At 34.7% G+C, this 17,556-nt stretch overlaps 1 long non-coding RNA gene across 4 annotated transcripts in view; it reads left to right on the forward strand.

Annotated features, from left to right (window-relative positions):
• The window catches only part of LOC135305872 (uncharacterized), a 56,595-nt gene that overhangs the window by 27,955 nt on the left and 11,084 nt on the right, over window positions 1-17,556 (forward strand). For 3 of the 4 annotated variants that reach the window (XR_010366861.1, XR_010366859.1, XR_010366860.1), the window contains exon 2: window positions 14,654-14,812. This is a non-coding gene — a long non-coding RNA (uncharacterized LOC135305872). Of the gene's footprint in view, window positions 1-11,905; window positions 11,988-14,653; window positions 14,813-17,556 lie in introns of all 4 variants that reach the window. The other variant, XR_010366862.1, reaches the window with a different exon arrangement.

The raw sequence follows: 17,556 nt of genomic DNA on the forward strand, positions 1-17,556 counted from the left end.
AAAAAAAGGAACTGCTCAGCAGGTTGCTTTAACATAGCAATAACTCAAATGTTGTATAATATGCACAAAATGCTCCCTTTGTGGCAAAATCTTTGATTCTATTTAATTGTTTGAATCTTTGATTTTTGATTCTGTTTAATTGTTTTATATTGTTTTATATTCAGAAAACAAAACAAGTAAGCAAGGTAATTTTTACTTTCCTTATGTAGTTCTTGGTTTTAAATCAAGGGTCTCCATTAAGTAATTATAATAAGGATCTATTACAGCAAAGAAAACCCAACTATGGTGTTTCTTAGTCCATCAAGAGAAGAAATAACATGACTTTCTTATGTCCAAATGTTAAGCCATCTAGAAACTAGGAATGTTGACTCTACCTATGACATGGGAGATGGCATGCTGGAAAATCAGTGATTTTGAAAATACTTTGGAGTCATGGTAGAAAACTAGCTGACCATTGTACTGATGGCTAATTCAAAGGGCCAATGAGCAGAATAAAATGAAAATTCAATGGAAAGATGGATACTACCTCTGTTTGAACAGGACAACAGAGTTCTTCTAAGATCCCTTTTGGGACTCCTACTTTGAGAAAAATGTTGTAATGTTAGAATATTATATGTCATGATATTAGGTTTGAAGAAGAACCACAAATGTGGTAATAAGATTGGAAATGAAGGACTTTGAATCTCTAACTAGAATCAATTCATGGAAAACCTCCTGTCTGTGTGATACAAAGGAACAAAGTATCTAATTACAATAAATACTGCTAAATTGAAATAAAATTACTGCTAAATAAATATGAACTATTGATTGTTTTTATAACAAAAATTTTTATTCTGAAAAATGCCTAAGGAATGAGACATTCTTTGAGATATTTTTTTAACCCCTTTTTGCTTTGTTATTTTATTGAAATTATCTAAAAGGTTTTCATAGATTAACTTTTTAAAAAGGCTCTAATTTAGCCAAAATAGAATGCATAATACTTGTCTCCAGTATGTTCTTGATGGCATCATTCTGATTTATTACTACATTCTCTTGTCACAGCAACTGCTCTTTGATAATGTGCACAAGTGGAACAATAAATCTGTATAAAATCTGAAAAACTGATACATTCATGAGTTTAATTTAGGAGTGTGCGAAGGTTTGTGTGTGTTGTGGTGTAAATTCTTAGGAATTTAGAAATGTGTAGCCAGTGGAAAAACATAGACATTTTCAGGATGGTTCCTGGATGGGTTCTGGATGGCCAGGTTACACAGCGATGGTGTCTCACAGCAGGCCCTGGGCTCCTGGCTGACAAGTCTCATAACTGAATTTGAATTGCAGCCCTAAAACTCAGACCCTTCATCTCAGAAGTACTTAGGTAACAAAATCTCATTAAGATGTTTTCTCGGGGATTCAACGTCTAAATAATGTTAAGGATCTCAGCCTAAAGATTCATATCCAAGGTACATGGGAGCAAAAATGTGAATCTGCAGGTTGATGTTCTTCCCACCAGGCAGTATTTGCTCACTCCCCAGTGTGCCCTCCACCAATATTTTTTAACAACATGAGGAAGAATGTAAATTACTTACTGGTTGTGACCTATTGCTGAGAAAGTGCTGAAACCAAAAGAATTTAGACATCATAGAACACAGCCAGAAATACAAGATGTGCAAAAGTAATACTGTAACAAGTAGAGTTCCTTGTTTAATTGTAGGCAAATAAGTGAAATAAGTGATGATGTATTACACCACATTAATGAGACCATTATATCCATGCCCTCTATGCTTTAAAACAGATAATGAAAAACTGGAAACCATTCCTGCAGGAGCCACAACAATGATTTAAGGTCAGAAAACCTGACAGGGACTGAAAGACAGGAAGCCCTATCTAGTTATTTTATTTTTAAAATCCTTACAAAACCCTGAGAAACAATTTAATATACTTATTGAAATTTCCATGGAGAGAAAATTTCAGATGGCAAAGAGCTCTTTAATCTAGTTTATAAATATATAAGAATCTGAAGGTGGAAATATTCAGATTTTACCTGGGAACTTTGGGAATGCTAAATAGTGGGTGCATTTTCATTCCAAATATTTAAATCTGGAGGAATTTTATTATGTTTTGGTTTGAGTTTTGTTTGTTTTTTTAAAGAAGGATGTTTTAAAAGTTACAGGATTGATTATGCACATGTTTATGTGAAACTATGTTACAGGACACAGGTGTCAGGTGATAACTGATGACAATAATCCTTCTTTCTTACCTTCCTCAAATATCATCTCAGTAATTTGCAAGTGAATACATTATTAAGATGCAGAAATTGTGGGGTTTTCCTTTCTTTTGGAGTGCTGCTGTCTTATGGATTTATTAGCATGAAAAAAGCAATAAAATTTACCGAGGGTGACATCCACTCGTGGCAGAAAGCCAGAGAAGAGAATGTGCTCCAGTTATATTGTGGTTGAGACCTGTTATGACATGGCTTTATTGAAAAAATGGTGGGACTAGGATTCTTGAAGAATTATTCTCCAATGATTTCTTGTATGCTGTGCTGTTACCACTGTTATATCAGAACATTTCAGAAATTCAATTAATTTGCAATCTGTAGCACTCATGAGGAACTATTATTTTCCCAGACAGAGCTGAGTGAGATTAAAAGTTTTCTCAAGGTCATTCTCAAAGTTACGACTGAGGTAGAGACAAAAGAAAATCAAATTTTTATTCTATTAATTTAAACTTTTCTTTGTGGAATATAGAACAAAAGCAAATGAGAATTCTTATTAAAATTTATTACAAATTTGTATGTGGGTAAAAGCATTATGGTTTGTTAAAGTATTTCTCCTTGAGCTAGAGTTGTTTGAACTTGTTGTATACATAAAAAATTACAAACAAATGAGAAGTCCTATTCAAAAATGGTTTTCAAAAATGTTTTGCTGTTATAGAAGAAATGTTTGGTTTTGTTTATGTTGTTTATTTCACTAAGCTGAGTTAGTGCAAAATCAGCAGATCTGCAGGTATTCCTGTTGAAAAGAAATAGTGTTTTTTTTCCACCTTTTTTTGAAACTCTTCTAATTAAAAAGTTACACATGCTGGTTTCACGCTCCAGTTCCCTAACTGAAAGTTTATTCTTATTTTTTTAGGGCAAAATAAGAGATATATGATTTCAAAATAAATAAATGGTGTATGATTTAAAAAGAGAGACTTGGCAAACTTTGATTCATGCTTCATTTTATAGCCATTGTAACTATTTCATTTTTCTTTTTACAATTTAAATTCTGAATATATTGTAGCATTAATGATAGAGAATGCTGCCACTTTGGTATAGAAGTAATTTTGCAATTAATTTTAATTCAGATAATCAAAAATACTTTCTGTATTATGGTAGAATAGGATCTTGAAACAGGTAAAGTAGAGGTTTATTAGGTTGCCATTAGGTTGCTTTTATGTTGCCATTTTCCTATCAGTGCCAGAGGTTTCCATTCAACTCCATCCTCAGGGACATTTTGCTTGTCTTTAGAGAGATACATATATGCCATGTAATTATTTCAGTCCAGCCCTCTGGGGTTTTATAACATTTTTTGACAGAAAAATCTAACAATGTTTAAGATGATAACAAGGGACTGTGAGATCCTTAAAGAGTTCTGACAATATCAGTCATAAAATTCATTTGACTTCTAAGATAATGAAATGCTTAGAAGATGGAAAAGAAAATAATGGAATAGAATTCTTTGCATCTCCTTGTGCTCAAATTCTATTTTGGAATTGAAGTGTAATTCTGTGACACACAAAGCACAGACTAATGAACAGACCTGGCAAAGTTTTGCCCTATTTTGACTCAGTTCTGAAAGACTGAAAAGAGGCAATTCTGATATTGAGTACATCTTTTATAAGAATTACTCATAGATTAGTTTAAGATGTTTACAGGCTTTGCAGGTTCTTATTCTCTTGAAATACTTTCTTTATTCCCCCTGCCGGTTCACACTGTTGCCGGTACAAATCAAATTTGTTTGACAATCACATCTGGAATTTAGAATACTTTACATTATGTAGTTTAAAATAGTTTAAATATATTTTAATTTCATATATAACAATGGATTGCTATGAAGTGTCAATAAACCATGAAAGATCAAAATTATAATAAATACCAGGAAAAGTTATTTAGAAATATCTGCTGTTTTTACATCTGTCTGCATACATACTTTTTATAAAGAACTTAATTACATATTCACCTTGAAAGCTGATGTATTTTTAGACTTGTTTTGCAACTATGCTGCTTTGATTTGCAATAGATTTAGATTTCTTTTTGTAGCTCTGCATCTGCACTTAGAGATTGAGTGTGAAGGTAGGGACGGATAGCAAAGTTTTTCATACATTTTGAATTGCTTTTCTGCAACAAATGTTGTCTGGCAATGTTCCAGAAAATACAATAGTACTTGACAAGGAGACTGAGAATCTTCTCATTTTTAAATACATGCACACTTCTGTCTACCTGAATTTCATCACTATTCTCAGAGATAAAGCTGAGGCTCCTATTCCCTTTCTGTTGCAATCACAGGGAAGAAGGGGAGAGTATTTTTGGTTTAAGCCCCAAGTAACAGAGAACTCAAGGGAAGCTGCAATCTAAATGAAACCTGTGAAATAAGCATTTGATTTCCAAAGACATGGGTGATGGAAATAATTGCTAGAAATAGGGTTATTTCAATGGTTTATCACTCAATGCCAGTATATGTGTTATGGGCTTACCACTGCATACTTGCATGGTAGAAATAGTCAAATCCACTTAACTGGATGAAGGTTACTCTTCGTCTTACAAAAATATTTTGATGTTCAAGGAAGAATACAAAAATAGACACAAATTCATAGGACCATGAAGGCGGAAAAAACCCACAAAAAACCAAAAGGTGCTGAGCCAGCTGTCCACTCTCTATCACTTCTAAGAATTGCAGATTGAAAGGACAAGAGGCAGCAGTTGCAAACTACAAGTTGGATATAAAAAAATAATAAAATTGCTATGTTTAAGATCTGGAGTGTTGCCAATAGAGACTATGAAAACATCATCCTTGGAGATATTTAAAATTTACCTGGTAAATGTTCAACATTATATGGTTATTTATTCTCTGCTTTTAATCACCCTCTACTGCCTTTGGTCAACTGCCAGATAGTTCAATAGAATAAGTACTAGCAGTAGTAACTACTGAAAACTTCATTATTTTCCTGAAATAATTCCGTGGAATTTACTGGTACAGATAGCTAATTTTCTAAATTACCAAATGCTTGAAATAGAGAGCTTAGAAATAAATTGTCAGGAAAGGTTTCCTTTCACATAAAAATGAATTAAGGGGGATAGAACTTCATACTCAAATACAGCATATTATAATTAGTTTACTCTATCTTTCTCAAGGGAAAGAAGGGAAAGCACTAAAGTAGTGTTTCAGATGGAATTCAGTTCTTTATGATGAACACAGTTATTCAGTAGCTGACATGTAATGGTCAATATTTTTGCACAAGCCTAACCTGCACACCTGATGTTATTAAACAATGCAATGTTACTTATTACCATTAACTTACTTATTCAGTGCACTGAAGTATTGATCTGTCTTCTTAGGAAATTGCAGTGAAGTTTTACTATGGATCATGTAGCATGAAATCACAACTCTGAGATTTCACTGCAGACATTTCTTAACCAAACAGGCTTAGTAAGTGAAATAGTCTGATGGAATACTCACAGTAGACTTGCAGCTGGTTTTCAGTGCACTGACCTGCGCACTTCTCTAGGACTTCTATATGTACCAATGTCACAGGCTCCAGATGTCCAATAATAATACTGAATCTATAGGAATATTACTCATGTAATATTTGCAAAAATATTTTAGAAGAGTTTATAAAACAGTGTAGGTTGTCAGTTCTTCCATTTCATCCAGATTCTTCTATAGTCAAGAGGAACTTGATAAAGCAAGTCAGAATAGAAACTGTAGCTATACCAAAACAGCAATTCTTCTAGATTATTGTAATTTAAAACCAGACTGGTTTCCTAATTTGACTGACTGATCCCTAGACTCACTTGCATGATAGGGCATATCTAGACAGTTTATCTTATTTTGATAAATGGGGTAACCTGTGGGAACAATTACTTTTACAACACTGCTATAAAGAAAGTGTTCTCTTAATTGATATTCAGAAAATATTCAAAGCACTGTGTCGAGAGTAGATGGAAAGTTAAGGCAGAAAGGTTGACAAGGCTTATGAATGCTCAAATTGAATACAAAACAGTGGGGAAGAACTGGAAGAATGAGAAAATTTAATCAGGGAAAATGGTTTCTTATCCCATGTTCTGACCTCAACCAAATACTAGCTCAGCATTCCTCGATTTATTTACATTACACTTAAAATGATGGGGGGTTTCACTCAAGAATTACAGAAAATGAATATGTTAAAATAAGTTTTTAAAACTTTTTAGCAATACTTTTACAATAGCACACATAAAAAAATTCAAATTGATTGTAAATTGTGATTAAATCTAAGACTTACAAATCAAGTATTCTATCAGAATATCTTTTTGGTATTAAGCATAATAGTGGAAATAATACAGATTGTGTGATGAGATATTTATTGAAATTTATCATTTTAATTATTCATAATTTAATGTTGGAATTAAATTTATTAATTGTATCTATCACACTTTGATGTGGGAATCTTTGTGCAGCTGATAAGTGGTTCTATTAAATTATATAGAAATAGGATTCTAATGTTTTAAATATCAAGTTCTCAGCCTATGTCTCCAGGTCATCTAAAATAATTTGTTAGTATTCATAGCTTTGTGGATTCTCTAATTATATGAAAACCTCAAGCAACTAAACCTTATGAGTTTTTACTTCTGTAACCGAGGTTTCTAAAGATCTCTTAGAGCCTTATTACTAAAATTTTAACTGTAAATTTGAGAAGGATGGATCTCATAACTTCCTTCTTCCCTCCTTCACATTTTCTTTCTTAGCCTGTTTCAGTATACCCATCATTGCATTGTGAGGGCTTTAGGGTGGTTTTTAGGACATTATCAGTTCAGAGTGTATTTCTGCTTGAAAAAAAAGATGAGCCTGACAGATTCTGACTTCAGAAAAGTAAGCTTGTTACAGCCAACTTCATTATGTTTGCTCCCCTCTAATTTGCTATTCTTTATGTCATGGAATAGGTAGCAACATACCATGTTAAATTGTATTTCTCTTCACTGCAATCCCAGAACCTGACTAATCTTGTTTCTTTAAAGATACATTTTTAGGGGTCCAATCCAACAATCACAGATATCAGATATCAAGAAATTTCTACCAAACCCAGTGAGGGCTGTGGCACTGTTAAATAAGAGGTGACTAATGTAACAAAATATAGAATTTAAAGAGATAATTCTATTTAAAATGCAACCTTAAATGAGGCCTACAACTACCAAAAATTTCAAAAATCTTTTTAACAGTGTTTGGAGCTGATGAAATTCTTGAGCTGTTGTTCACAGGATCACAGAATGGGTCAGGTTGGAAGGGAGTACTGTGGGTGATCTGGTCCAACCCCCTGCTCAAGCAGGCTCATCCTAGGGCACGTGGCAGGATCCCATCCAGGCATTTCTCAAATATGGTCCTTATTTGATCAAGAAATTCTTATCTTCTGTAAAGCATGTTCTTCCTGTGTTTGGGCTGACAAAGTTTCACCATCAGAAACACAGAGAGGAAAAGAGCAGGATTACTAAATCCTAAGAGGTCCCTTTCTCCTGCTTCCACCCTAACCCCGCCCCCCCCCCCCCCCCCCGTTATATTATTTTGAATTTATGTATCTGTGACCCAAGAAATCAAAAACTCAGCTGTGCTTACAATGCAGAGGGAAATCCTCAACAGCATGTTGATATGAATTTTCTGATTGTACTTCAGAAGATGTTTAGCAGTTCTAAGTAAGAATAAATCTCATACATATTCTATGGTTCTTGAAACAGAATTGTAATATATAGCTTAAGTAAAGATCAAGTTATATTTGTTACATATTAGATTTATTTTCCAGAAGTCAATCATAAATTTCTGTTTGGAGAAAAGTTACTTAAAAATATAAATGGAGTAAGTTTAGAAGAAAGTATCAGAAGCTATTCCACATTTAAGGATTAAATGGCATTCTTGTTTAATTTTGTAAATGCACCATGCTTTATTAAGCACAGTTAAATCCTGTTGCCATAGCAATCCATTCTCCACAGAATAAAACTCCTGTACTTTCCTGTTGTATTCCTTTATTTAGAGCTAGTTTCCTTCATTCTGATACATTTCAGTTTGTATAAATGCTAAAAGGAAAAAGTATTTAGTAAACAAATTCTCAGGTTACTGTTCTTGATGACATAATGACACAGCACAGCAAAGCTTGCCTTCATGTTTTCTTTGGGAATAAAGGGATGGAAGTATGAGACTTTGTTTGCTATTTATTTTTTTTTCTTTGTGAATTCAAGCTCTATTTAAGGAATTAAGGATAAAAATTCAAGATACCTGGAGGTAATACGGATTGTAAAAAATCTCTGTTTTAATATGAGATATGAAAAGGTGTCTGGCAAAGTTCTGAACTTCACTTGATTTTAGATATCCTCAAATTGCAGATATCTTGTAGATGCACATTGAAATGCTTCCTTTGTATATTTTTAAAATAGGTAGTATAAAAGAAAGCAACTTGACTTGTTTTCATGAATGTACTATTGCACCCATCCCAAGGTCACAGCAGTCCTTATCTAAGTTTTCTATATGCAAACCTACATATGCAGATATCATTCCACTTTATTATTTTCAGATAAAAATTCTATGATTTTTACTTTCTGCATTAAGGAAACTGAGAAGAATCAGTTAGAATTCACACTGATTAACTGTTAAATAGTTAAATGACTGATGTGTCTTGCAATGAAGCTGTGTGTGTTGATGGGTTAGTCTTATGGTGTAACTAACACTGAGTGCTGCATTACAAAATTTATTCTGGTTGAGAAGGTCTTGTCTCTGAGGAGAGTCATGGCTTCTGTGGGGGTAAGTTTTGTACATGGTTGTTTCTTTGCTAAATATAAGACAGAAACAAGAGGCTTTATAATCCTCCTGAAATTAACTTCTTTTAGCCTTATTAACTGTACCATGGAAATTTTTTGTGTGCTGTTGAAGATGTACCACTTCCTCAACACCTGCTGGTCTAAATTACTTGGAGACACTGGGAGTATACTTGCTTTCACAGGTATTTCTAGCAACTAATTGCCTGTGAAAATTCATTTGGTTATTTTCAACTTGAAATGACAGGAAGTGTTAGGAGAGCTGTAGGTGAGGTATATTCCCAGCTCAACCACCTCTAATTTTTAATTCTATTGATTGAGTTTTAGCATACAGACTGTATTGCTGCTCCACTTACTACTGTATCAATAATCAAATAATCCAGGTTTTATTTCTATATGAAATAAATTCTGTGCTATATTTTATGTAATACTTATGGAATGGTATTCATTTTATGGCAGGAAAAATTATTCTAGTTAATTGGAAGGAATGGCATGTGCTATTCTGGACTTCCCTCATTAGCCCTTTGTACAATCAAAATCATAGTCTTGATCATCAAAGCTCAATAGAACTGTTACTTTCCTGCCCTCCCCCCCCTCAAAGTCCTGGAGGATTCAAATATTTCGTGGCCATATGTTCCATGTCTTCAGATTTCACCCAACAACTTTTGAAAAACTAGCTTGTTAGCCAAAGATCCAGAGTGCTATTGCAAAGAAAAGCCTCAAAATTGGACTAGTTTTACCACTCATGATTCAAATTTTTCCCAATACCGCATTTAAAATAAACATTTGATTTAGTAGAAGTTGGAGACTGTGAAATCACTGGTATTCTCCGTTGTATAGCAACCAGACCTGATTCCATGATTTATAAATTTATGCTACGAGATGTTACACATCTTCAGCATTTATTTGTCCATGAATATACAGATATGCATAAATTGTCTATTTTCTGCAAGTATTCTTTCCCAATTTCATCAGTGAATTAAACCATGCATTTTAAAATAGTAGTCTGGCTTAAATAATACAAGACTTATTTTTGTGTATTGTACCTTCTCTCTGTATTTTCATTCCAAAGGTGTGCTGATTGCCTGAGTTTCACTGCAAATTACCTACCTGTTATTCATAGTGCAGTGCCTAAGTAGACTTTTGTTGTTGGACTGGATCAACATTTTGGAGGAAGAAGTTTTGCCATAAAAATAGAGGCTTTCACTCTTTTAGAAATAATCTGTAGGCAATTGTTATTACTTTGTCATCACTTTTCCACCCAGTAATTTTGGCTAAACTCTATAGTCTCTGTTCATCTATTGAAGAAGGCACGTTAGTCATATCCACGTTTTTAAATCCATATAAAAGTTTTCTGCAAATGGATTGTTCATTGTGACTGCATATTTTCTTCATGATACAGTGTATAATACGTGCTACATCCAGGTGTCTGGATTAATGTTGAAACTGCTGGTTTCAGCAGCACTTCAGAGCCAAAGCAGACACCCATTACAGATCACCTGCTTGTTTAGGTAATTTCAGAGCACACTGTCTGTTTCCCCAGTACTTTCTGTGGGAACCTTCCCTGCATAAAAGGGCCAGGAAGCAGCTGTGGTACACCCCAGGCAATTTTCCTGGAAGGGTTGGCAGGTTAGGTCTCTTCATCGTTTCTGACCTAGGTTCTTACAGAATTCCCTTGTTATTCTTCACATCCCTTTCCAAGTCCCATTATATCTTTGCGTTATCTTTCCTAATCCTATTCCTACACATACAAGCCACGTTCCAGCTCTCTTCCCAGGCCACATGTCCCTGCTTCCACTGTGCACTTCTTTTTTATTCCTCAGTTTGAGGAGCAGGCCCATGCCCATTCAGGATCTATCTATTCAGAGAGGAAAAAATGGTGAAGAAAGCAGAGCAATGGAAAAGACATTGTGTCATTGTCCTGTTTGCTCGTGACTCCAAATGGATTGTGAGTCAAGATGAGAAATTGAATTCTTAAGAACAAAGATTTTTGTGATGGTCCTGACTGAAGTCTGAAGACCATAACATCCAGTTCATTAATAGGCATTCCCACTGAGACGCTTCCCTCACTTCTCCCTTAGATGTTTGTTTGTGAATTTTGCTTGAAATATATTCTGTGTCTTTCCCTTTGTGATGCAAAATGCATTTATAATTAACAATACCTCTAATTTTATATTTTTCAATATTTTCTTTTTACCTTATCTAGCTCTTTATGTACATTGCCTGAAAATGGATTTTTGGAAGCTTTTCAGCGCTCAAAGGTCTCATATTATCTGTTGGTTAATGTCTCTGATTTCTCTATTGATCTACTTTCTTTTTTGTCTGCCTTTCATTTTTAAGCTATCTCAAAGAATATCTATCCCTTTCTTTTATTGGTTAGACAACAATGAGAAAATTGTTCTCCAAAATAAGCACAATTGGTGCCATTTTTTGCTTGTAATTGCTTATTTGATCTGTCAGTCATCCCACCAATTTCAAACACATAAATAAAAGTTGGACTAGAAAAAAATAGAATGAGGGTGAGTACTCTTTAGCCTTCTACACAAGGCTATAAATACAAAGAGATTTCTGACTGTAACTTCTGTCATATCTTTGAAGAATGCACTTTAAACACAATGGTTTTATGCATGATTTAGCAACTGAACAAAAAAAATGGGCAGACTTGGAATGTGAAAATGTTTAAAAAGCAAAAATATCAAGTTACAGATATTTTAAAGGAGGGAAATATATAAAAGGAAAATAGAAATTTCTAGTGTCTCAAGCAGATATCATTTTTTATTCATCAGATATTGCGAACATTTTCTTAATAATTTTTTCCTGGAACAATTCCATGTTTTGCATTTAATTAAGTGCAGGTATGTTTTTCATACGGCTTTCCATTTTCTGTAGATGTTAAGCTGAATGGGACTGCAAGAAACAGCTGTGCTAGAGCTCCGATTCTGTAGCAAAAACAACTGTACATCAAAAAACAGTGAGTGTTTTGTGACCCAAACAATTGGCTCCACATGTTTGCACATGTACAGAAAAACCCTTCCAGTTCAGCTGTGTCTGCACACCAAGTGTCAAAGATGTGTAACATTAGAAGATATAGAGGACAAAGGAAGTAATTATATTTTAAATATCTGGAGCAGTCATTATGACATGCACACCATGACACTATGTAACATTTATCATTTTTGTTCCCAATTTTCTTCCCCATCATTTTGCTACCCTGTGTCATACCTAAAGTTACACTGTAGACTCCTTGGGGGCAAAACCTCTGTCTTAATTTATTTTTCAAGCTGCCAGCAGTCTTGGGGTGCTGTATAATAATATGCTGGGTCTCATTAGCTTGCAGATGTATTTTGATAGAAGTAACAGCATGTGATTAGTTTGCTAACAAGGTTCATCAAAATCAGGGTTTTTTTTCTCGGTTATTTCTTCTTGCCTTCTCCTCTCTCTGTGTAAATCTATGTGCACATGGACTTTCATGCAAATACTTCTTTGTTAGAACTCAGTCCTGCATATTTGTTAAACAGGATAGTTTCAGTGTATAACTGAACAGTATTTATTTCTTGTTTGTATTTCAGTGTGGCTTATGCTTAAAAGGAAACACAGGTGCTCAGAATCTCAGAGGATGTCCTCATAAATTCAGCCTGTTTATGCTTAACTCAGGGAAAATATATTATGAAATCAGAGCAGCTACAGCCTGTAAGTCCATGAATGTCTGCTGTTTGTGAGGTACCAGATCTCAGCTGACGGCTCAGTGGGAATTGTCCTTGTGTGGTACCGGGTTTCTTCATCTCCCATTGGCTTCAGCGAGAGTTGAAAGGTGCTCAGCAGGCAATGGCAGGTAGAAGTAGAAATTAAAATGCCCAAATTACTGAGTATCTGAATATTATGACTGAGTAATAGTAGATGCTATACCTGCCTAACAGTGGGATGTTCTCAAAATGGGCAGTTGTGTTTTCTCTTCCCTAAATTTAGTGATCTCATGGAAAACAAGTCTTTTGGGGGCCTTTGTGGTATATTTTTTAATACTGAAATGATGGACTAACTGTATATGTGATCACATATTGAATAGACTGTATATGAATATTAAGTAATAGATGGAAGAAATGGAAACTAGTTATAGTATCCTGTTATTAGGTGCTTTTCAATATATTTTGAAACTGCACCCAGTGGTAGAAGAGATCTCACAAAGTTCTGATTATTTATTTAATTAACTGGATACAGGAGGACTGCTTTAGTTAGAAATTATTGGCATGATGATGTTCTGTCAGTTTTGCAAAATCGCCGTTTGACATTAGATTTGTTCATATATCTGGAAATTTCCTTTGCTGGTATTTCCCTACAGATTCTGGGTAATTCTGGATTTTCAAAAATTTGAAATAAATAAGCCACAGCCTTTAGCTTTTTTTGTAATCAATTTACTCTCATCTACAAATGGCACATTTTCTTCCTAGAAGCATCGGTCTTTAAAAGGTAAAGTTAATTGTTTTTGTGACAGAAGAGTTAATGCACTTGCTTTTGTTATATTCAGATATACCTCAATACTAGTGGAGTATGTTCTCCTGCAATAGATGGAGAATATACTCTTTGGTGACCTAAATGAGACAAATTAAATTGGATTCTGCAGTACACCAACTCTTTTGTATGACTATATTATCTGCATCTTCCACTTTGAAGACAGTTATACAGGTAAATGAAATCCAAAATCAGAAGGAATCATTATTGTTGATACTCATTGGATTCAGTGACTGCTAAAGGGCTTTCAAGCCTGGATTCATTAGCAGATTTAATTCAAACATGCAAAAGTTATTTATCACTCTGTTAGTCACCAAAATTTCCTTGGTAACTATTGGAGCAAAAGAGGAGCTGCCAGAAGGCTCAGTGCTTCCACCTTAAATACCCAAAGAGGAATCATGAGCAACAAGCTCAGTCAACCTGTTTCAAGGTGACTAAATCTAGGTGAAAATTCCTTTGTTAATCTATGTTTGTTTAAAATAAGAAAAAAAAAAGTCTTGAAGATTGACTTCAATGGAACAAGAACTGTGTTCAGTGAGCTAGATCACTGAGCTGGGCTTGAACATTTGTTTTAATTAGGTACTAACTGATTCTCACTATCTGACTGTAGAACTCTATAGTTAGTAGAAGTTTGTCATTAGGAACTGCATCAAAGGCTTTCTAAAAATATAAATCAGTAATGTCATCTGCTGTTAAAAATTGTAAGTTCCACTATAATATCCACAAAGCTAGTTGGGTAGAATTTCCCCTGTGCTATACTATGCTAGTTATCCCTTATTAAATTATTGCTATCCCTTAGAGGCATGCTCTGAAATACCTCCTACCTACTTATTTTTTCAATGCTATTTCTCCTTGCTAATTACCTGGAAAGATGTAGGTGACATCTGACCTAAATTTTTAAGAGTAAAAATAGTGTTTTCCATCTTTTTTTTTTTAAAAGCTTGTGCTTTTCTTCTGATTAACATGAGATTTTTTTCTTCTATATGATGAGACAGACTCAAAACATACATGAACCATAGATTGTGTCTTCTCAGACTCTTCATGGTTCAAACTTCATGGAAGGCAAAGAAAAAGCAAAGAAGGAGCAAAGAATGAATTTTGAAAGTCAACGGCTTTCCATTTTGTCTACAGTTTATCCAGGGTCTGAACCAGCCCACAGAACTCAGAATAGTTAACAAGACAGTTTTCACCGTTGTGAATTGCTGAAGTGTAGTGAACCTGCTTTGTACTCCTTAGACAAGTTCACCCAGCCATGAACCCATGTTCCTCACACGCTCAACAAGTAAACAGGTAAGTCCAGTACTCTGACAGAAACATCCTCTTCCTCCAGTAAGAACCATTTCTTTTCTGTTTGCAAAGAGGTGAGTGTGTATGATGAAAATTTGCTCCAAAAGTACATGGCACAAATAGACTTTTACCCCATGAATGAAACCTCTATATCCAGAGCTGCAATGCAAATGCTCTGTTGAAAGATGAGGAGTTCATGATTATCCATCTGTCTGTCAAGAGAAATCAAAGGACTTTGGTTTGGAAGGGACCTTAGAGATCATCTAGTTCCAGTGCCCCAGCCACGGGCAGGGACAGCTTCCACTAGACCAGGTTGCCCAAAGCCCCATCCAACCTGACCCAGAACACTTCCAGAAGTGGGGCACCCACAGCTTCTCTGGGCAACCTGTGCCAGTGTCTCACAGTAATAGATTTCTTCCTTAAATGTAAGTTAAATCTCCCTCTCAGTTTAAAGCCATTTCCCCTTGCCCTATGACTACACACTACAGCATTTCTCCAGCTCTTTTGTAGGTTTCCTTAAGGTACTGAAGGAGCTCCATGGTCTCCCTGCAGCCTCCTCTTTCCCAGGCTGAGCCAACCCAGCTCTCCCAGGCTGTTTTCACAGGACAGGGTTCCAGCCCTCTGATCATCTTTGTAGCCTTCTCTGGGCTCACTGGGAAGAGTACTGGTGGTATGAAACCAACAATTTTCTGATTCAGTAACTTCTTATTTCTAGTGCTTTGCCTTCAGAATTGTCTGCAGAAAATTCACTAAATACTCTAGGCAATGTTGGTCAAGAAAGAAAAAGAGCTAACCAGAACTTGTAGTTTATGTCTTACAAGTCTTAAATGGCTTGGTGTAGAGTGCCAGGGAATAATGGTTTGTTGTTTTAGAAAATATGCTTTTTTCCAGTGTAAAGAAATCAGTGATGTGTAAGTACACTTCAAAGATTTGCTGTGTGATCAAGGACAAGAGATTGAAGTGAGAACTTTACAGGTGAATAATGTTGTTCTGTGCCATTGTTAATGACAGTTTTTGAAAAACTGTCTTTAAGTAATACTTCATGTTTGTAAAAAATTTAAAAATTATTATGTCACCACTTTAAAATTATAAAATTTATAACTTGATGCAGTATCAACTCATAATAAGACCACTTGTTTTATTCTCAATATTTTAAAAATATTATTTTTTGTAAAATATTTTCAATTTATTCACTAATTTGATAATAGATTTCTTAATTTTATATTATTTACTACAATTTTAGCCCTTATCCTAGTTCTGGATGCTTTATTCCATAGTTGTTGAAAACACTCAGAAAAGTACACCACCTTATCAAAAAAGGGAACTTTATTGAAGGGGATGAAAGTAAGTCTCATCTTCACTTGGGAGATTTACAGAGAATATTCCTAAAGGAATAGTATTTGTATAATCTGATTTGAACAGAAGTTACCTCAGCAACATTCTATTTTCCTTTCACTATCACTCAGTTTAAATCAACTATATAGGGTTTTATAGATGGCATTATGGGGGTTTGGAAGTCAATCGTTATCACCAAAAGGACTTTAAAACTCTGACAGGTTATTTTGCCAATCCCTGCATTGCTCTGCATCCCCTGTGAATTGTAGGCTGGCCAGGGGACACGGATTCTGCAATGGGAAAAAGTTAAAGTACACCAAACAGAGAGGCCCAGTGCCTGCATATCCTTCTTACTCTCATCAGTCTTATCAGTGCTGCATTGGCATTGCGAAATTGTGGTCACCCAAAGGTTGCTTGAATTGAATAATGAGATTATAGAAACTAACCCAAGATCAGAAAGGACAGACATGTTCAACATTTTGAGCTGAGCCATCTGTCTGAGTGCTGTAACTGATTTATTAGAAAACTCATCTTTGCCTGGGTAGAACCAAAGGTTTATTGCAGGACATGTAAACAACCTATTGTTTAATTTATGACATGGCACCTTACTAGTTTTTGGCAGATTTAGTAAGGTTTCTAAGTAAATAAATAAATACCTCTGATCAGTCAAGGAATTCAAAAAAGAAAGAAAATCATCACAGACTGCGCTGAGTTTTCCTTTATTCTTTTCCAGGCACCATTTAGTTCAGCACAGGAGAGAAAGAAATTTTCTGAGAAGAACTAAAATAGTCTAGATCACAAAATCAGGATGTAAGGCTCAAATGATACAAAGAGGTCACCTAGGGAAATGCCTAAGGTAGCCATCTCAGTGAGAGATCCCTTGATGCACATTTTTTTGGAGTTTACTGTTGGAAAAAAAAAAGTGTGATATTTATTTACACAGACATGGTTAGTGGTAGAAATACTTATGAGTAGAGCTACCTTATTGTTACCTTAATATGTGTTACAAAAACTATATGAGTTGATATGTCCTAAATAAATGCATATCCTCTTCTTAGAAAAAATCCAAATGATACAAATTAAATACATTAACACAACACTTTACAAAAAGATAACTAATGCTTTGTCTTTTATTTCTATGAGTTACAAATGGCTGCATAACTCAAAAGTGATTTAGCAAAAACAGAACTGGAAGTGACTTAGGAAAAATTATCAGTAGAAATAAATAGCATATACAGAGTCAGTCTGCTCTACAAGTTCTCTTTATGGAACACAAATTTTCATTGATGGACTGTAATATTTTCTATTAAGTGCTGAAGCATCATTAGTGCCTTGGTTGAAGGATGGTATTGACAGCAGTTTCAAAGTAAACAATAAGCAGGCATGTGAAGGAAACCAAAGGGTTGTGTTGC

Source organism: Passer domesticus, chromosome 8, assembly GCF_036417665.1.
Source record: "Passer domesticus isolate bPasDom1 chromosome 8, bPasDom1.hap1, whole genome shotgun sequence".
NCBI lineage: Eukaryota > Metazoa > Chordata > Aves > Passeriformes > Passeridae > Passer > Passer domesticus.